General features: G+C 38.4%; 1 protein-coding gene across 2 annotated transcripts in view; it reads right to left on the bottom strand.

The window, feature by feature from the left end:
• LOC103292265 (melanoma-associated antigen B18-like) overlaps positions 1–16242 on the bottom strand; it is a 77448-nt gene extending 61206 nt beyond the window's left edge. Inside the window, exon 1 of one of the 2 annotated variants that reach the window (XM_054715752.1) lies at positions 16178–16242. The gene's annotated coding sequence lies outside the window, so the exon portion shown is untranslated. Of the gene's footprint in view, positions 1–16152 lie in introns of both variants that reach the window. The other variant, XM_008148443.3, reaches the window with a different exon arrangement.
• Between the last annotated feature and the right edge of the window lie 6379 nt (positions 16243–22621).

Here is a 22621-nt window from a genome sequence, read left to right as displayed (position 1 = left end):
GCTAAGTCAAAACACATTACATTAATTATATTACTTAACCCATAAAATAACTTATGAAGACAGATTATGATGATCCTCAATTTATTTAAAAATAATAATATCAATACTTGAAGTCCAGAGAGATGAAAGAATTTGTTCAGGACACAAAGTTAGTCAGTGGTTACTTCAATATTCCATTTAATTTTTTCCAATTCTGATTTAAGCTCTCAGAAAAGTTTCATTACTTAAAGTATATTCTCATTTAGGAGTTTGGAGTATGTGAAGAGAATAAATGATATTGAAGAAATCTGTTTTTAATTTTAATTTAATTATATTAATGCTAATAGGCAATATTTGCATCAACTAATTAATAAAGGCTTATGGTACCCTGGTAACTGCCTGCTTAAGCCTTAGAATATGAAGATGAATACGATGAAACAAGCATTACCTTCACAGGAATTCAGTCTGAAATACATTAATTACTTTCAATTAAATAAATCACTAGACATTCTTTAAATTATTTAAATACTAAAGTGTAAACACTATGTAAACTAGGAAGTAATAATTTAAAAATACTTATTAGTAGAACATTCTGGTTTGGCTACTAACACATAAATCCAGAAAAGCATGCTCCATTACAGAAAGTTAAAGTAAAAGACAAAGACAAAAGTGAAGGACTTGTGTAAAAAATTTTAATAGTAAAATATATGGTAGAACCTTTACAGCAAATTGCAATTATTAGAAAGCAATGTTGATAATTATGGAAGATGCAACTCTAAACTTAATTCCAAGCAACAAAAATTAGTTGATGATGTGGACATAGAAGGAATCATGGAGGAATGTAATATGAGGTTTGGGAATGATAAAAGAAAGGTGAAACTGAGCACATTTAGCTACGGTCAAACTATAGGTACACTTCAAAAACTCAGAGAAAATATTGGAATGGCTGGAAATTGTTACAGAAGAAAGATCTAAAATGAATGACAGGCTGAGAACAAAGATGGTGGCGTAGGTAAATGCTGGTACTCACAACCTCCCACAATCACATCAAAATTACAACTAAAATACAGAACAACCATCATTAGAACTGCCTGAATTCTGGCTTAATGGAAGTCCTACAACTAGAGAAGTAACAACGAAAGCACACAGAGACTAGTAAGGAGGGGCAGAGACACAGAGACAGCTAGTCTGACATCTATATGTGGCGTGTTTCTTTTTTTTAATCAGGAGGAATATTAGAGGCCTCCCATGAGGAACAAGGGGTCCCAGTTCCACACTAGACCCCCAGCCCAGGGTTTTAGTGCCAGGAAGAGAAGTCTCCATAATGTCATGCTGTAAAAACCAGCAGGGACTGTGGCTGAGTGACATGGAGGCTGCCAGAGCCCCAGATTATTCCTCTTAAAGGGCCGGTACACGAACTTACATGGACTCTATCTCTCTGGGCTTCAGCGCTGGGTGGCAGCTGACAGGGGTGTTCCCAGGGGTCATTGTTCCTGTGCTAGGACCTCCTCTGTCATAGAGCTGACTGGCAGCAATATCTGAGTTTCCATCAGCCTGGCTCACACTGTTCACTCTGTCTTGGTGATTCCCCATCCAATTTGCAGCCCCACACAAGTTGTTTGCAGCATCTTTTCCATATGAATGGCCTATCACATTTCAGGCCTCATACTTTTCTAAAATCTCTCAAACAAGCAGCAGATGGCATCATTGTGTCCCATACCTATCAATAAGAGGCCCAAGACCTAGCACTAGCACCAGCCTGCCTTGCTCCACAGCTTGACCTGGCCTGGGCACTTCCAAATGCAATACAAGTAGCAGTCATCTTCAGATTGCTCTGTAGCTCCTTTAGTGTTTACCATAGATATTTTAAGCACTAAAGTCATCATCACAAACAATTTATCTATAATAATAAAAGCACAATATGCTAATTAGACCGGACATCCTTCTTGATGACCTTCCAGATGAATCTGGGGCTGTGATGGCTGAGGCAGCTGCCGTGCTTGTGAGGGCAGAGGCAAGCCACAGCAGCTGTGAGAGCTGAGCCCCTTGAATGAATTTCGTGCATCTGGCCTCTAGTTTAAAAATAAAATATTTGAAAATTTTTCTCAGATACATATATAAAGAAGTTTTGAAATAACCAAAGGATTATCAGCACCAAAAATACAATTTTTTCATAAAAATGAACTATTAGCTCTTATTGTTAGCTTTTCCTTGCTGTTGCATTGTCATCTTCTTCTGTTTAATAAGTTCATTTCTCATTAATTATCAGAGTGAGGGTGCAGCCCTTTTTTAAGACTCTATGGCATGGGCAGACCATAGCTTTTTTCTTATCTTCTGATCCTGATCAGGCAACAGAGAAAAAGCTCAGATTTGTCATGCTTTTGAAGTTACCCGCACCTCAAAAACTTTTTTCATCTTTTGGTTTTACCCTTTTCACTTTATTTTGAAGTTGTAATTTTTTTCTTGCCAGCTCAGGGATGCATATTTTCATTTATATTTTTAAAGCTATCCATAGTTGTTTAAGGTATCTAACCCATCCTATCACTAGAGACTGAAGGCCTTAGGAATAATTTTTTTAAGTCATTGTGTTTGTGAGAATGAGGACAGACATGTTTAAAATTTCAAACATAATTTATTCCAAGGATCTCCAACAGCCTTTTATTTCAACTTTAAAATGTTAGCATTTACAAATTAAATTTTCTCTAAGGAACTATTATAAAATATTTGCTTGAGCTAGTCCAGGACTGAGTGAGGTAATACATTTGTGAATATTTCAAGAACAGATATCCTGTTCAACTCTTCTTGGAGCATGAATACTCTTTCTGATTCCAGAGAGAGTCAGAAAAAGGAAAGACACATTTATGCAAGTTAGCACTCAGAAAGAGAAAATTGATGATCTAAGAAGTAACAGCACCACAGGAACTACTGGAATTACCATATATAGCCTTCCTTGACAAAACTGAAAATCAACCATGTGGACTAGGGAGATTGTAATAGTATCTTTTTGACTGACATGTGCTCTGAATTTAGAAGGCTTTTGTAGATATCCCCAATCTTTTGTGATTAAGTTCACCTTATTGCTAACCCCTTTCTACTATGGATCAAGTAATAAGAACTTAGTGTAAACTTTATGCTAGAATGATAAGAGGAGGATATTTAGTTAGTATTAGATGATACAAAATGTATCTCACCACCAACTCCTATTAATTAGAATGCCTATTTCACCCTACAAAAATTTAAGTTCATACATTACATTCTTGGTGCAATTGATTCTGCACTGCTGAAAGAATTTTGGGAGATAAGGACTACCCATGTCCCAGAAATCAATCCTAATGGACAGGTAGTTGTTCCTAAAATCTACCTGCTCCATGATTAATAAAACTGGTTGGCAATAAAAAGAAAGTGCCAGAGATTTCTATGCCTCATAAAAAGTTCTCATTAAATCAAGCTTCATATAAAATTGATTTTGACCAAAAAAAAAGTGTACTTTGCAGATATCCTGGCACTTTCTGATGGGAGAGTATCACAATTGTGAAAGCACATATATATTCATTCTCACACATCACTAGCTTCCTTTCTTGTCAAAGGTAGACAGACATTTAAGTCCAAGACCAATTTTCCTGAGAATAGATTCGTTCCATTACTCTATAGAGGGAAAAAACTCAAATTGGGACATTCTTTTTAAATTTAGGCCACACAAAAATGTGTGAAAGGTTTCTCAAGTTCCTCACAAAAATATCATAAACAATTTACTTAAAAATGAAATATTTGAAAAATTCTCTCAGCTACATACATAAAGAACTTTTGAAATAACTAAAGATTATCGCACCAAAAATATAATTTTTTTCATGAAAATGAACTGTATATAAACATACACTCGGTAAAAGTTGCTTAATTTGCTAAAAGAGTAACTCATTTTATTTTTTAACATATTTTATTGATTCTTTTACAGAGAGGAAGGGAGAGGGATATAGACTTAGAAACATCGATGAGAGAAACATCAATCAGCTGCCTCCTGCACACCTCCTAATGGGGATGTGCCCGCAACCAAGGTACGGCCCTTGACCGGAATCAAACCTGGGACCTTTCAGTCCACAGGCCGGTGCTCTATCCACTGAGCTAAACCAGTTAGGGCAAATTAACTCATTTTAAATTACCCAGATCCAGACGTATTAGTATACCAGTATAATCAGCAACACATAAGGCTGGACTGGGACATCATTTTTCTCTATATCTCAATTTCTCCATCGGTATCACTATGTGTCCAAATATTTATATGATTTTTTCAACTCGAATATTTCCTGATTCTGTGATTTTAGATTCTTTTTCATGTGTTGTCAAGGCAATGAGTGGTGTCTCTATTACATAACTTAGATGATTACATAACTTTTGTTTGAAGATAATTCAGCAACACCCAATTAAACCTTGGTGCTCCCAAAGGAGAACAAGACTCAATATCATAAATCTTTGATTAATTAAATTTTCTGACAAAAGAAATAAATCACCAAAAAAGCAGACTTTTTCTTTGTTGTTATTAACTTTTACCTTTTCTGGAGTTGGAAAATATTCTATCTAAACTTTTATAGTCGTATTTCCATATCAGAGTAAGCCTTTGATTCACACTTACGAAGTGAATATAGAAATGTAAATAAAGCCCATTTTTCTTAATTTCAAGGTTTGGTGCAAAGAAAAGGGGGGGGAATCAATAAAAATATTTCAAAAGATCAAAATTGGTAGAGAAAAATGTTTCTGTTTAATCTTTGAAGATGTTGCAAGAGAGAATAAATAAAAATGTATAATAGAGGAGTACTTGTTCATGGATGATTGACACATTCAAAAATAAGTTTTGCCTCCTGGCATTTGTCTTTTCCCTTATATACGCTGTGTGTATGTGTTTGTGTGTATTAAATCTAGATCAGTATAATATAGATGTGTGTACTTATTTGGGCATTTAAAGCTATGTTACTGTTCTCTGATTCTACTTGTTCCATTACTTATATTTTTAATACTTTGTAATTTTTAAAGGTAGAAATCAGGTTCTCTCTCTCTCTCTCTTTCTCTCTCTCTCTCTCTCTCTCTCTCTCTCTCTCTCTCTCTCTCTCTCTCTCAACAATAAACAACAGATTTATTCCCAAGCATGGCTGCGGAGTGAGGGACAGAGGCAGGCTAAACTGAGAGGAAAAAATCAAGCACTGTCCTCCCTTTTCTAAGTAGTTACTTCCTGAATGGGAGCTTTGACTCAGTAACCTTAAAAGGTTAAGGTCTTCATTACCTGCAACCATGGCCCTGTTTCAGGAGTAGGCTCCGATTATGAAAATTATTTTCTGATTACATGATACCAATCACAGACAATAATTGACACGATGGGACAAATTAAGCCACATATGTATTTCTGTGAATTGAGAAAAACATCAGTGCAAACAGCCCAGTGTGTATGCAGGGAATTTTAGCCTAGTAGCTCTGCCAAGCTAAGCAAGTTATAACATTTGCTCTAAGAAGATTTTCATAACAATAAGTATATGCTTTGTGTCTAAACAAAACATGTCAAAAAGGGAAAATAACCTACTAGATTTTTCCATTTACTCTGAATCATTAGTATTTTGGCAGGAGAGGGAAGTATTTTGGAGGGTTGGGATCATTTTCTCTCCCTCTGAGGGTAAATTATCAAAACAGCATCTTGTTCTTTCTGATTCTGGCTGGTCTCTAAAAGGGTGAAGTCCTGTAAAGGTACATGTATTCTACCAACATGATCTATGGGGGAAAGGAGGCTTTATGATGGTCATAAATCTCACAGCCTCTGAGAAAACGTCCAGAGCAGGCACGTGATGCCAACCAACTGACACATATAAATGATGCATTTTCCGCTAGGGCCACAGCTCATCTCCATAATCCACACAACTGCTGAGAAGACAAAGTGAGAAATACAGTCTGTCCAATTCCATGGCTAAAACAAAATAAGCTGCAGTTAATCATTTATCGACCTCCCCAAGTCATAAGCCCAGAAAGTAAATACCAACAGACTGCAACGATCCAGGAAATTTTGTGGAAAATTTTGCATTTATAAATAAAGCCATAAACAACAACCAATACTTGCATGTACATGAAAACATCAGTATTGTATACTCCTTTTATTTCACTAGAATTTTATTCTCAGGAATGAAAGTTCACATTAATATGTGAAGCTATTATAGTTGTAAAAGAAGTTTTATTTAAACTTATAGGAGGCAAATTTTCTTGAAAGAACCTGCCAAACTCCTACTTCAGTTGAATTTTGTAATTAGAGGAAAAATGATTTCTGTAGAATTTCAATTAATTTGCTTAGTATGTTGATAGTTTGTGGTATACGTGTCACAGATGATAGAAGATATTTGGCCTGTGCAAATGGAGACACACAAGCAAATGTATGGAAGAGACTCCATGATATCCGACCATCTCCCCTTCCTCCCAATGTTTAATCCCCACTTAGGGTCCCTGAGACAGTGAACACCTAGGGAACCAATGGGTAATGGCATCTCCCTGCTTTTCTTTTTTTAAAAAAATATATTTTATTGACTTCAGAGAAGAAGGGAGAGAGAGATAGAAACATCAATGATAAGAGAGAATCATTGATCAGCTGCCTCCTTATGCCCCACATTGGGGATCTAGCCCACAACCCATGAATATGCCCTGACTGGGAATCAAACCGTGACCTCCTGGTTCATAGGTCAATGCTCAACCACTGACCCACACCATCTGGACCCTGCTTTTCTTTTTACAGACTTTTTTTTTCTCAATTTTTTTATTAAGGTATTATATGTGTACATATCTTACCATTGCCCCCCCATTCCCATATATGCCCTCATCCCCCCGAGACTACAGACTTTTGTCAGTCTGCCTTTATCCCCAGCCCACCCTGATCCTTATTTTTCCTCCCATTATGCTATTGCCAAAATATGACTGTCCTCTTATTCCACACTATGGAAGAAATAAATGAAGGCTGAGATGCAAACAAAGAAAAGTTGCTTACCTTCTTTTAGGTACTCATTAAAAAATATATATATATATATATAAAATTGTACAAGTGGTCTTTCTGATTTACTAGCCCCAATAACTTTTAATTAACCTTTCCACATTAAAAAACAATTTATTATTTCAGAGATCACAATATTTATGGTTTTTATCCTCTGGTTCGTACTTACCACAGGAACACATATTTGATATAGTAGAAAATTAGTAATATATGTATGTATGTATGTATGTATGCATGTATATATGTATGCATGTATCTATCTATCTATACACATAGCTACACATATACATATACACATACACACATATAATAGAGCATATTTCAGTGTCTCAGAATCTTACAATGGGAAATAAAAGCTTAAGTTCTGGCCAGCTCAGGTAAATGTTTCAGGATTTAGCCACAGCATTCACCTCCCTCACCTCCTGTATTTATATGAATGGACTACCAAGTACTTTTACATTTCATGACTTCATTTGAAGATGAAACAAATGGAATAAACAATTGCAAGATACACAGCATGTACAACATTCACTTCTGCTGCTATCTGAAATCATGTACTAGTATATGGAAATATATTTTACATAAATAAGAAAAATGGACACATATTCAGGTTACTCTAGATAGAATACATTTACAAGACTTGATTATAATAAAACCAATGATGCCACCATATACAAGAATAAACTCAAAAGGAATTAAATATGTAAATATCAAGACCTGACATGTAACTAAGTTGGTTAGGGCATTGTCCTTATATACCAAAGTTGCAGGTTCGATCTCCAGTTAGGGCATATACAAGAAACAACCAATGAATGCCTAAATAAGTGTAATAACACATTGACCCCCCTCTCTCTCTCTCTCTCTCTCTCTCTCTCTCTCTCTTTCTCTCTCTCTCTCCATTACTCTCTCTCTAAAATCAATAAATTAGCCTGGCCAGTGTAACTTAATGGCTGAGTGTTGTTTGGTCAGGGCACATGCCTGCGTTGCAGGATTGATCTCCAGTGTAGGGTGTGCAGGAGGCAGCTGTTCAATGATTCTCTCTTATCATTGATGTGTCTATCTCTCTCTCCCTTCCTCTTTGAAATCAATAATTTTTAAATAAATAAAATCAATATTTTTAAATGTAAGATGCAGAACTGTAAAACTCCTAGAAGAAAATATAGGCAGTAAAATCTCAGACATTGCTCTTAGTGATGTTTTTGCTGCTATATCTCCTCAGGCAAGGGAAACAAATGAAATATAAACAAATGGGACTACATTAAACTAAAAAATTTGCACAGCAAAGGAAACCATCAACAAAATGAAAAGACTACTTACTAAATAGAACATATTTTCAAATGATACATCTGATAAGGGGTTAATATACAAAATTGATAAAGAAATCAGACAATTCAACACCAGAAAAACAAAAACAAAAAACAATTAAAAAGTTGGCAGAAGACCTGAGTTGACACTTCTCCAAGGAACAAATACAGATGGCCAATAGACATATGAAAAGATGTTTAACATCACTAATCATTAGAGAAATGCAAAAAAAAAAAAAACCACAATGAGATAGATACCACCTCACACCTGTCAGAATGGCTATCATCAATAAATCAATAAACAACAAGTGTACAGAAAAGAGAACCCTGCTGCATTGTTGGTGGGAATGAAGATTGGTACAACCACTATGGAAAACAGTGTGGAGGTTCCTCAAAAATTTAAAAACAGAATTGCCTTATGACCCAGCCATTACCCTTCTGGGATTTATCTGAAGAAACCCAAAACACGAATTTGAAAGAATATATATGTTTTTATGTTCATTTCAACTTTATTCACAACTAGAGGCCCAGTGTACAAAATCGTGCACGGGGGTGGGGGGGTCCCTCAGCCCAGCCTCTGCCCTCTCGCAATCCAGGACCCCTTGAGGGATGTCCCACTGGGAATCGGGCCTAAACTGGCAGTCAGACATCTCTCTCACAATCCAGGACACTATACACCAATGATCATACTTTTCATACAGGTGAAAGGCATCTTGCTGTTGTATGGGCAGCTACATTGTTTTACCCCGATTATAAAAAGTAGTACATAACATGATCCTTCTGAGGCAGTAGTACAATTTTCCCCATCTTATGGGTGGAAAAACTGAATTAAGTAATTGCCTTTGTAACAGTTATAAGTGCCAGAATCATGGCTGACCACAAAATGCACAAGCCAGAGTTCATGCATGTCATCACTGCATCATCCGGTTTTTTCAGTGTTAGAGTAGCCTTGTCAGGTTTTAATTTTTAAATCTAAGAGACTGTTCCCAATACATAGGTTAGGGTCCCTAGGCCTGGCCAGTGATCAGAACCGATCTGTGGGGTGACCGGTGGGGTGATAGGGGGGCCTCCACTGGCACCTGCCTTGGCTGGTGGCCTGGCACTGCCCGCTGGGCAGCCCTGTCCACTGCTGCTGCTGCCGCTGGTCACCTCCCTCTGCAGGGTAACCGGCAGGTGGGGCAATCGGGGGTCTCTGCTGGCACCCGCCTTGGCTGGTGGCTTGGTGCCGCCCACTTGCTGAGCATATGCCCCCTGGTGGCCAGTGCACATCATAGCAACCAGTTGTTCCACTGTTCGGTCGATTTGCATATTGGGGTTTTATTATATAGGATAGCCAAGCTATGGAAGCAACCCAAGTGCTCATCAATAGATAAGTGGCTAAAAAAGCAGTGGTACATACACAATGGAAAACTACTCAGTTGTAAAAAAGAAGGAAATCTTACCCTTTGGGACAGCATTGATGGACCTAGAGGGTATTATGTTAAGTGAAATAAGTCAGACAGAGAAAGACAAAAACCATGCTTTCACTTATATGTGGAATCTAAGGAACAAAATGAACAAACAAACAAAATAGGAACAGACTCATAGATACAGAGAACAAACTTATGGGTGCCAGAGGTAAGGGGGGTTGGGAGACTGGGTGAAGAAATAAAGGGATTGAGAAGCACAAATTGGTAGTTACAGAATAGTCACAGAGATATAAATTACAGCATATGGAATATAGTCAGTAATATCATAATAACTATGCATGGGGTCAGGTGGTTACTGGAAATATTGGGGGGACCACTCTATAAAGTATATGATTGTCTAACCACTGTGATACACCTGATACCAATACAAAATAATATTGAATGTAATCTGTAATTTAAAAATAAAGACACCAAGAGACATATGAAAACATGCTGAAAGTCACTAATTATCTGAGAGATGCAAATCAAAACAACAATGCAGTAGCATCTCACACCTGTCGGAATGGCAATCCTCAACAAATCAACAAACAACAAGTGCTGGTGAGGATGCGGAGAAAAAGGAACCCTCATGCACTGCTGGTGGGAATGCAGACTGGTGCAGCCACTGTGGAGAACAGTATGGAATTTCCTCAAAAAACTAAAAATGAAACTCCCATTTGACCCAGTAATCCCACTTCTAGGAATATACCCCAAGAAACTAGAAACACCAATTAGAAAGGATATATGCACCCCTATGTTCATAGCAGCACAATTCACCATAGCTAAGATTTGGAAACAGCCTAACTGCCCATCAGCAGATGAGTGGATTAGAAAACCATGGTACATCTACACAATGGAATACTACGCTGCTATAAAACAGAAGGAATTCTTACCATTTGCAGCAGCATGGATGGACCTGGAGAGCATTATGCTAAGTGACATAAGCCAGTCAGAGAAAGAAAAATACCACATGATCTCACTCATTTATGGAAAATAAAGAACATTATAACCTGATGAATAAAAAGATAGTCACAGAGGCAGTAAAGCACCAGACTGTCAAATTACAGTGGGAAGGCTGAGGAGTGTTGGGGAAGGGGGGAAAGAGATCAACCAAAGGACCTGTATGCATGCATATAAGCATAACCAATAGACACAAGACACTGGGGGTTGGGATGAGGGCATGCGACAGGGGGTAGGGGAGGCTGGGGGAAGGTCAATGAGGGGAGGGGGGAAGGAGATATATGTACTACTATATGTAATACTTTAAACAATAAAAAATAAAAATAAATAAATAAAACAAATCATTTAGATTCATAAAAAATAAAATAAAAAATAAAAACAAACAAGAAATCATCCATCAAGAAAAGTATCAAAACCCCAGCCTGGAAGCAATGGTTGCAAATTAAAAACAAGATTATAGTTGCACTAGTGTGTGCATATAAGTCTGTGTGTGCTCGAATGCATATTCCCCAGTGATCCTCCTTGGAGAAGAGGATCATTAAAAAGCATATCAACAACCATAAATTCTATCCAAAGAGAAATAATTAGTTCAGCTTATTCTCCTTTATAGAAAAATCTACCTACAATTAAATAATCAAGTGAAGCCTGGATCTTTTAAGGTATAAAAGAATGAAAACTGCCTCTAGGAACTATGCTGTTAGACCTTAAATGTGATACCAATGCTAGTATTTTTACACACAGGATTGATGTTGAAATTACATTGGGGAACTCTGATTATAATAGAGGTGGGACAGGCAGAGCTAATAGTTGACTTACAGCTAAAGCTTTTTGTATGACAGTAACACATACTCTCAAGAAAGAGTATGCATTATAATAATACCAGAAGTTTGAGACAAAATAGAGGAGGCATATAAAATGCTTCAGAAAGGCAAAAAAGCTGATTGATGATGGGAAGATATAACCCAACTTCCAAAGTCAGTGACTACAATGTTTTTAAAAGGAAATAAGGTTTCTGGCGTGAGGAGGAGGTAACATAAAATTGTGCTGAAGGAGAGAAATTCTGTAAAGGAAGAGATGTGGACTTGGAATAACTAAGATGGAAGTGCTATGAAGGACACTGAAAGACATAATTCATTAGCTGGTTCCTGCACAGTTCAAGTCCCAAGGTTTTATGGAGAAGCCATAACCATCAAACCATTTCCTTTGATGACACATCTAGCTGCCAATGGGCAGAATAACCCAACCAGTGCAGGCTGCCAGGTAACCAGCCAATGACTCAAGAAGAATTCAAAGATTGCTACTTCCCAAAGTTTGCAGTTTCTTCTTTCTTCTTATTGAAATCCTGCTTTTGCCTTTCATAGATTAGATCAATGTGTGAATTAGATTCCTTTGTGTACAAGTAAAATACCATGTTGATAACTACATATATGTTTGAGTTCTTTGACAGGAAGATTGAGGCTAGATGGAGAGTTTAGAGGGAAGCTTTGGCTGAGCAGGCCTAGGTTAAAGCAGGACACACGCCAGATCCCTGAAGGAGATGATTATAATCCTCTTTAGTCACAGAGCCTCCTAAAATAGGATTCCACTGCTCAACTTCCTATTAAACTCAAAATAAGCAGAGAGTTTATGTGGAAGTGGGCACTGTTCAACTTTATTACCCTGAAAGGATAAAATCAGGATTTACCTGCACAAGGAAACAATTCTGCACTGCTTTTATTTTTTAAAAAATAAACCTTTTGTTTTAGAACAGTTTTAAATTTATCAAAAACTGCAGATTTCCCATATACCACACATGCAGTCTCTCCTATTACTTTACATATTACATGACATTACTATTGTATATTTGTCACAATTTATTAACTAATGTTAATACATTATTGTTAACTAAAACCCATAATCTTTCAAATTTCCTTAGTTTTCACCCAACATCATGTTTTGGTCTGTTTGTTTTTTGTTGTTGTCCCAGGATACCACATTACAGTTAGTCATCATGTTTCCTTAGGCTTTTGGCTGTGGCAGTTCATCAGACATTTCTTGTTTTTTTATTACCGTAACAGTTTGAAGATTCTTGGTCAGGTATTTTGTAGAATTTCATTCAATATGGATTTCTCTTTTTTAAATTTGTTTTTAATTTTTTCAATATGGATTTGTGTAATGTGGGATTTGTTTCTTTTTCATTGAATTTATTGGGGTAACATTGGTTAATAAAATTATGTAAGTTTCAAGTGTACAATTCTATAATACATCATCTGTATACTGTATTGTGTGTTCACCACCCCAAGTCAAGTCTCCTTCCATCACCATTTATCACCTATTTACCCTCTTCTACCTGCCCTCACTTCCCCTTTCCCTTTGGTAGTCACTATGCTGTTGTCTGTGTCTGTGGGTTGTTGTTTTTTTGTTTGGTTGGTTGTTTTTTGTTCTTTTGCTTAATCCCTTCACCTTTTTCCCCAGCCTCCCAACACCCCTCTACTCTGACAGCTGTTAGTCTGTTCTCTGTACCTATGAGTCTGTTTCTATTTTGTTTGTTAGATTATTTTGTTCATTAGATTCCACATATGAGTGAAGTCATAGGGTGCTTATCTTTCTCTGACTGGCTTATTTCACTTATCATAATGCTCTCCAGGTCCATCTGTGATTTTTTTTTTTCATGATTAGACTCGATGTGTGTTTTGGGGAGGAAGTCCAAAAGATAAAAAGCCATTTTCTTCATATCAACATGACTTATCACTATTGATGTTAACCTTGACTCCATGGTTGAGGTAGTGTTTTTTAGTGTTTTTTCAGGTAATTAGTCAATTAGTCATTTCCTCCCTTTCATACTATAGTTAATTTTTGGAAGAGATTCCCTATGCGTAGTCCACACCTAAGGAGGATTTATGTTCTATATCCTTGAATGCAGAGTTTCAATTATTAGGAATTCTTTATCTTATTTATTTACTAGAGGCCCGGTGCACGAAATTTGTGCACGGGGGGTGTGTCCCTCAGCCCAGCCTGCACTCTCTCCAATCTGGGACCCCTCGAGGGATGTCCGACTGCCCATTTAGGCCTGATCCCGGTAGGATCGGGTCTGAGCAGTCGGACATCCCTCTCACAATCCAGGACTGCTGGCTCCCAACTGCTCGCCTGCCTGCCTTCCTGATGGCCCCTAACCACTTCTTCCTGCCAGCCTGATCACCCCCTAACCACTCCCCTGCCAGCCTGATTGATGCCTAACTGCTCCCCTGCCAGGCTGGTTGCCCCTAACTGCCCTCCCCTGCAGGCCTGGTCACCCCTAACTGCCCTCCCCTGCAGGCCTGGTCTCCCCAACTACCCTCCCCTGCAGGCCTGGTCTCCCCAACTTCCCTTCCCTGCATGCCCAGTCGCCCCCAACGTCCCTCCTCTGCTGGCCTGGTCACCCCTAACTGCCCTCCCCTGCAGGCCTGGTCCTTCCCAACTGCCCTCCCCTGCTGGCCTGATTGCCCACAACTGCCCTCCCTTGCAGGCCTGGTCCCTACCAACTGCCCTCTCCTGCTGGCCATCTTGTGGCAGCCATCTTGTGTCCACATGGGGGCAGCCAACTTTGACCACATGGAGGCAGCCATCTTGTGTGTTGGAATGATGGTCAATTTGCACATTACTCTTTTATTAGATAGGATAAGTGTATGAACTTATAGATGTTTATTTTATATTTTGGATTATTATCAGATCTTTTATTTTGTTCCTCAAAATTTTCTAATTTTTGCCATTGTCTATTGAATTCCATCTCTAGCCACTCTCCCTTTCCTGAGGTCAATGAATAGGACCGAAAGTTCCAACCCTCTAATTACATAGTTGGTTCCACAGACAACTAGCCCCCATCTCCCCATTTTAGACACCTTTGTAATTCTCATCACAGGAAATTCCAAGGGTTTTAAGGGACTTCCAAATATATACATCTCCTGCCCCTTAGTCTCCAACTTCATATTTTCACCTTTGATATTGTGAGTTATAAGAAATATATTGAAGGTGAAAAAATGAAGTTGAAGACTAAGGGGCAGGGAATATATCTTGTAAGTCAAAGTAAAAAGTTTTAATTATAAGTGAGATGGGAAAAAATAAGATGTTGATCAGGAAGGAGATGTGATCTGGTGTGAATTTAAAAGATAATTCCTGTTGCTATATGAAAAATAACCATCCATGGCAAAAACTTGAACAAAGGAGACAAGGTAAATGGCTATGGTAATTCTTCATGAGGGAGTTGGAGGCTTGACTAAAATGGGAGCATTAGATATGTCTTTGTAAGAAGTGGTCAAACTCAAGATATATTTTAAATATAAATCTCATAGGACTTAAAGATTAATTTGAAGTCAAAGGTTAGGTAAATGAAATATTTTGGTAACTGGTTTGCCATTGAATATAGTACTAATTATATTCTATTATTTATTTATTATTTATTTATTTATTTATTTATTTATTTAGAGTGTGAGTGATTTTTATTTGGGTGGAATTACATCTCTTGGTTTCCAAAGTCCCATTTTCCTTAATCCAGTCCTGGAAGATGTCCAGCTGGGGATTCAGTAGAGCTAGACGCAAAACCAGAATCCTAGGCTTTGAAGGTGAGCATATTATGCCAGGAATATACCTCATTAGCGTAGGGGTCATGTAGGCTGATTATTTTTAAGAAACATCAGACAGAGTAAAAGTCTAAAATTTGAGTGTAAGTTAACCTTTAATAAGAGACATTTACATTTATAAGGAGAATCTTCATTTGTAAGGCTATCTCCCTCTGTATACCAGGAAGAGAAGAATGACTCTAAATGTCTAGCAAACAAAGACTTAAATGTGGATAACAACCTTAATCTTATTTATTGTGTTTTTCCTTGTAACCTCCCATAACTGGCTTTCCCCATGTCCCCCTCCCCAAACATCTTTCTTTAGCTGGAGATGGTATTAAAGGGGGTGGCTTTGGCCATTTCGGGGAATGGCTCAGTTTTCCTAGGCCTCTCCATGAATACATGATATATATATATAATTAAGCTTCTGTTTGTTTTTTTCTCAGGTTAATTTGTCTTTTGTTACAGGGAGCTGCCAAGGAAAATATCACAGTCAAGCATTTGATAGAACAAGAGCATAGAGAAGAGCGGAGTAAGATCACCTTCAATGGTGGGCCTTCAATCTTTCCCCATGGCCAGTGGGTTCCAACCTAATCTTGTTGATTGTGCTTTACCTTGTAACCTCCCATAACTGGCTTTCCCCATGCCCTCCCCACCGCAACATCTTCTTTTGTCTTTAGCTGGAGATGGTATTTAAGGGGGTAGCTTTTGCCATTTCAGGGAATTGTTCAGTTTTACTGGGTCTCTCCCATGTATAGAGGAGGTATACATGTTATTAGGATTCTATTTGCTTTTCTCAGGTTAATTTGCCTTTTGTTACAAAGAGCTGCCAAGGAAATATCACAGTCAAGCACTATATAGAACAAGGCGTTACTTACGTAGAGGAGAGCAGAGCAAGATCACCTTCAATGGTGGGCCTCAGTTCCCCACGGCCAGCGGGTCTCTCCCAGTGGCCAGATGCAGAGCAGTTCGTCTATGTGCACCCCTCTGATGCCAGAGTCAAAGGAACCTTGTCCCCTCCCATCGGAAGACAGATAACACAGTAGGGTTTGTCAGGTGCCATATTACGTATGCACTTTCAGCGGAGACAAAAGAGCACTCATCAAGTCTGAAACAAGGAAAGATGTTCCCACACAAGATGATAAGCTGGGCACAGGTTGTGAGGACACTATCTCTTGGTAAGGAAATGTTTTAGGTCCAAGGCCCATTCTCATGTGGCTGAGTGGGGGTGGAAAGACTGCACAAAGGAGACTGCATTTGCCAACAGTGTGAATAATGGACAAGAGAAAACAAGAGTCATTGTATATTTTCATTATGTATTATGTATTTATGAGACTCAAGTGAAATATGCTGAAAATTTAGAAAATAAAATGTGGTTGCTGGTTATAGATTAATATAAAATCAAGAATTTTGATCCATACATTAAAAAGAACATTCAAAAATATAACTGAAAAGATGAGTGCTAAATATTAATCCACTAGTAGTGATGGATAAATGTACTTAAATATCAATGATCTGTACACCTATAAATGGATGATACAGTAAGTTATATATAAAACTATATATATTTTATATATATATATATATATATATATATATACCACAATAAAAAAGTGAATAAAGACAATTTAAAAATAAATAAATAGGAATCCCTAATATAATACATCAAGTAATAAATTTATCAACAAAAGTGTAAGATTTATACAAAAAAAAATCTAAGATTCCACTGAAAGAACTAAAACAATTTTGGGTAAATTGAAAGAAATAGTGTGTTTCTGTATTTAAAAATTAGATAACAAGTATATCTATTCTTCTTAATTAAAATGTAATATATTAAAATAAAAATTAGAGCAACCAGATGATTTGTTTTAACTTAACAAAATGATATAAATATATTCTGGAAAAGTTGTCTTCAAGAATATGATGCAGAAATATGAAAAATAAGATTAATACAGCAAAATGATTTTATTAAAGGCAGACCAATAAATGGAACAAGAAATTAAATGCATAATGACATATGCCTATGACTTTCTTTTTAATTCAATCTTCCAAGTTTCTCTTTAAATGTGGGGATTCATCCCATATTCATGTAGTTTTACAAGTTATGTTCCTGGTTTTGTTCCTTCAATCTCACTTCAAGTTTACAAATTATTTTTTCTTTATTCTTTCCTAATGTTTACTAGATTGCTATGTTACTATTAATTCTATTTCTTTCCTTTGTTAATTGGACATTATACTGGTTCTTACCATTGTTCTACTAGTATTAGTTTTCTGCCTTCTGTGCTCAGACTCAAAAGTGTTTATCTTAAAATAGAAAGAAAATGCTGACCATGTTTCTTGACTTTATCCCCTACACCAGTAGGATGAAACATTTTGAACATTTCTTCACTGGTGCATACTCCTACAACCTGCTTGGAATGCTTTTACTTAACTCCTGTTTTGTTCACTCATTCTTAGGTTTTAATGATAGTTTAGTACTTTTTTTCTTAAATCCTCACCTAAGGATATTTTTCCATTGATTTTTAGAGAGAGTGGAAGAGAGAGGGAATTGCAGAGGGAAATATCAATGTGAGAGAAACACATCAATTGGTTGCCTCCTGCACAAGCCCTGACGAGGGCCACGGCTCGAGAGGAGCCTGCAACTGAGGTACATGCTTTTGACAGGAATTGATCCCCAATAGGGGACATGCAGGAGGCAGCAAATAGATATTTCTCTCTCATCTGTGTTTCTAACTCTCTATCCCTCTACCTTCCTCTCTGTAAAATCAATAAATATATATTTTAAAAAAGAATTAATTTTCCCTGATGCAAAAAGGGAAAGAAGCCTGCCACCTTTCAGAGCATTTTTGTTAGAAAACCTAAAATTGTAAATTCTTTCTGTTTGTTCGAGACATATATAAATCTTTTAAACACTTAAATAAGCTCCTTTACAGCTTTAAGGTTTTATATAAAGCTCTTTAAAACTTTATAATCTTTCTCTAAGACCAGGGAGTCATCAGCCCTAGCTGGTTTGGCTCAGTGGATAGAGCATTGGCCTGTGGACTGAAGGGTCCCGGGTTCAATTCCAGTCAAGGGCACATGCTCAGGTTGTGGACTTAATCCCCAGTAGGGCGCATGCAGGAGGCAACTGATCAATGATTCTCTCTCATCACTGATGTTTCTATCTCTTTCTCCCTCCCCCTTCCTCTCTGAAATCAATAAAAATATATTTTTAAAAAAGAAATAAAATCATCAAATAAGATGGCATCCCCACCTCATATTTTCTGTGGGAAACTAGGAGCCTAAAACTTCAGCAGGAGTCTTGTTCCAAAACTACCTCCTATATTATGAGAAATTTATTTTTCTTTTGGATAAAACCAATTAGCTAACCCAGATGGTCAGCCCAACTACCAGTGAACTGAGGATGAACTATGTGCCGTCAAGTCCTCTTATGAGAGGACTAGTTATTTAAAAAAATAAATAAATAAAAACTGATTTTGAAGAAGTAGGTAAATAACATTAGTTTTATGCCAAAAAAAAGGAGAAATCTAAAAATACAAGCAGAAGAATAAATAAGAAACTTAGTATGTGTCCCATTAATATATATATATATATATATATATATATATATATATATATATATCCTACCTAATAAGAGTAATATGCAAATTGACCCTAACTCTGCTACACCCACCAGCCATGCCCACCAGCCACGCCCACCAGCCAATCAGGAGAAAATATGCAAATAAACCCAACCAAGATGGCTACAGCCACAGAGAGCGGGAGGGAGGCTTGGGTTTCCTGGGTTACAGAGGAAGCCAAGCTTTCTGCCTGCCCCTTGTCGGCCTAGGCCTCCACTCAAGGCTACAAAGTTTCAATTATAGAAGGTAAACAAATCCAAACAGAAATGGCGGCAGCTACGGAGCTGGAAAGAGCAGGAGGGAAGGGTTTCTCCTGGCAATGGAAGAAGCAAAGCTTTCCGCACACCCTGGCCAGCCCAGGCCTCCACTTAAGGCTACAAAGTTTCAATTATAGAAGGTACACAAACCCCAAAAGAAATGGCTGCTTTCCACGGAGCAAGCAGGAGGCTTGGCTCCACTCTAGGCTACAAAGTTTCAATTGTAGAAGGTAAATAAATTCCAGATACCAGGGCCTCCTCTTGGGTCGCCAGGGGGTGTGGCTGGCCTGCAAACCACCACAGGCCCCTCACTCAGGCAGCCCCAAGAGAACCCCAACCCTGATCTGGAACACCCTTCAGGGCAAACCAGCTGGCCCCCACCCATGCACCAGGCCTCTATCCTATCTAATAAAAGAGTAATATGCAGATTGACCATCATTCCAACACACAATATGGCTGCCCCCATGTGGTCAAAGATCCTGCCCCCATGTGGACACAAGATGGCCACCACAAGATGGCCAGCAGGGGAGGGCAGTTGGGAGGCACCAGGCCTGCAAGGGAGGGCAGTTGAGAGGGACCAGGCTTGCAAGGGAGGGCAGTTGGAGGTGATCAACCCTGCAGGGGAGGGCAGTTAAGGGTGACCAGGCCGGCAGAGGAGGGAAGTTGGAGGCAAACAGGCTGGCAGGGGAGCAGTTAGGCATCAATCAGGCTGGCAGGGGAGTGGTTAGGGGGTGATCAGGCTGGCAGGCAGAAGCGGTTAGGGGTAATCAGGAAGGCAGGCAGGTGAGCAGTTGGGAGCCAGCAGTCCTGGATTGTGAGAGGGATGTCCCAGATTGGAGAGGGTGCAGGCTGGGCTGAGGGACACCCCCCCGCCCCCATGCATGAATTTCACGCACCAGGCCTCTAGTATATGTATAAAATAATGAAAGCATAATATGCTAATTAGACCAGAGAGTCCAAGGCCTCTAGTATATACACACATATTTTATTGATTTCAGAGAGGAAGGGAGAGGGAGAGAGAGATAGAAATATCAATGATTAGAGAGAATCACTGATCAGCTACCTCCTGAACACCCCACACTGGGGTAGAGCTTGCAACCCTGGCATGAGCCCTGACCAGGAATTGAACCATGACCTCTGGTTCATAGGTCAAAGCTCAACCCCTGAGCCATGACAGATGGGCAGGATGTGTTACATTTTAAAAATTGCTTCCTTCCTAAATATGCACGAATTGGATCACAGTGTTTAACTAAACATCAGTGGCAAAATGTGGATTTCTTTTTGATGGCTACAAAATGCAAAGTATCAAGACTTTGTGAGGTGTTGACCTTTTACTCAGATACCTCACATTTCTCACACTGCTCTTTTGAAGTCTGATTCTAGAAAAAGTTTTGAGTTTGGTTACTCAAGCTGTAGAGTGAATTATATCAATGTGTTACTATTCTTCCTTATATTGTGTATTGTGATGTATTGCTTCATAATTGAAAGAGCACCAGTCTTGTAGTCAGAAGAATATGCATTTTAATTCCTATGATGTCACTAAATTAGGTGTGGGGCCTGGAGAAAATTTATTTATTTTCCTGACTTTGTTTACTTTTTGAAAAGGAGAATAAGGTTTCTTTATAGCAATACTAAAGACCAGGTGCACAGATTTGTGCATATTAAAAGGAAATTAATTATAAGGTGACCGGCAGGGCGGGACTGGGCAAGACAAGCCAGACATGCCCTGGAGCTAATCTCCTGTGGTCCCACCCCTCAGCTGGCAGCATCTGGGGTGGCACAGGGGCTGGAAGGGCATCTGCAGAGTGAGTGGGGTCCCTCTGGCAGGTGGGATCCCTCAGCCTGGCCTACAGAATGGAGCCAAAACCAGCAGTCCGACATTGCCCAAGGGGTCCTAGAGTGCTAGAGAGCACTCTGCAAAGATGCCTGCCCCCTGGTAGTCAGGGCATGTCATACCTACTGGCCCGTTGGCCAGTTGCTTAGCCTTTTATCTATATAGATTGTGACAATTAAATGTAATATTGAATACGAATTCAATAAATAGTATCAATCAATATTTTGGTCTTACTAATATTACTATTGTTGCCTTTGTTCTTATTTTCATCTTTAGTTATAGCAACATTGGGCATGGTACAAATTCTTTTGTAGCCACAGTCTCCAAATATGTCAAGTGGGAATAATAATAGTATCTATTTACTGGCTAATGTGAGGGTTAAATGAGTTAATATATGTAAATCACATAGCAGAATGCCCTTCACACTGTAAATGCCATATAAATGTTAGCCCATTATTATCAGAATTAGAGGAATTTGATTTTATGTGCATCCATGAACAGGTTACTGGGAGGTATCTGAGGTATATAAAAGGGGTTCTATGGAAAGTAACCTCACAGGGTAATCTGATCATAAAGTCTCTAAGACAGGTCATATTAGGTAGTCACACCCAAGGCATGTAACTTTTTTAGTAAAAGGTTTATTTTTGCCTTAAGCAAGCACTGTCCATTGTTTCTGTGTACCTAGGTTAACGCACCTTTGAAATAAGAGTATCATTGACCTATGAACCAGGAGGTCACTGTTCAATTCCCAGTCAGGGCACATGCCTGGGTTGTGGGCTCGATCTTCAGTGTGGGGCATGCAGGAGGCAGCTGATCAATGATTCTCTCTCATCATTGATCTTTTTATCTCTCCCTCTCCTTTTCGCTCTGAAATTAATAAAATGTGTACACACACACACACACATACACACACACACACTGAGTGGCCAGATTATTATGATCTCTGAATGCATATCTGGTCACTCAGTGTGTGTGTGTGTGTTTGTGTGTTGTATATATATATATATATATATATATATATATATATATATATATATATTACAGTAACCATAACTATCCTGTAATCTAATCCCACCTTCCTTTCTCCTGTCTCCATGTAATCTTCCTTAGGTTCCCTCCTTAATTCCAAATGTCTAAAACAGTGATGGTGAACCTATGACACGCGTGTCAGCACTGACACGCGTAGCCATTTCTGATGACACACATGCTGCTGAGGCGGCCGCATGCCAAGGATGAAACATTTTCTGCTCCTGAGGATGAAACATTTGCAAAATAATGTTTTTTCCTCAAAATGACACACTACCTGAGTTATGCTCAGTTCTTTGGCGAAGTTTGACACACCAAGCTCAAAAGGTTGCCCATCACTGATCTAAAAGAAACTGCAAGAGTGTCATTCTCCAGAGCATTTCAGATCTTGCTTTCTGACAATTGTTGTCTGTTTTGGCACAAGTAAACACCCTAAAAGTTCTCTATAGGTTTGGACACTTCTTACATCAATAACAGCAAAGTTGAGAAAGTGTGATTAGGTGGAAGGAAAGTACCAAATTTAAAAAGGTAGTTTTCAAGCCAGTTATGATGGATAAATGAAGTTTAATTTGGCTGGAGAATTCTAGGAGACTGAGCATTATACAGCGTC

This window comes from Eptesicus fuscus, chromosome 1, assembly GCF_027574615.1.
Source record: "Eptesicus fuscus isolate TK198812 chromosome 1, DD_ASM_mEF_20220401, whole genome shotgun sequence".
NCBI lineage: Eukaryota > Metazoa > Chordata > Mammalia > Chiroptera > Vespertilionidae > Eptesicus > Eptesicus fuscus.
This window is presented reverse-complemented; position numbering and strand designations above follow the sequence as displayed.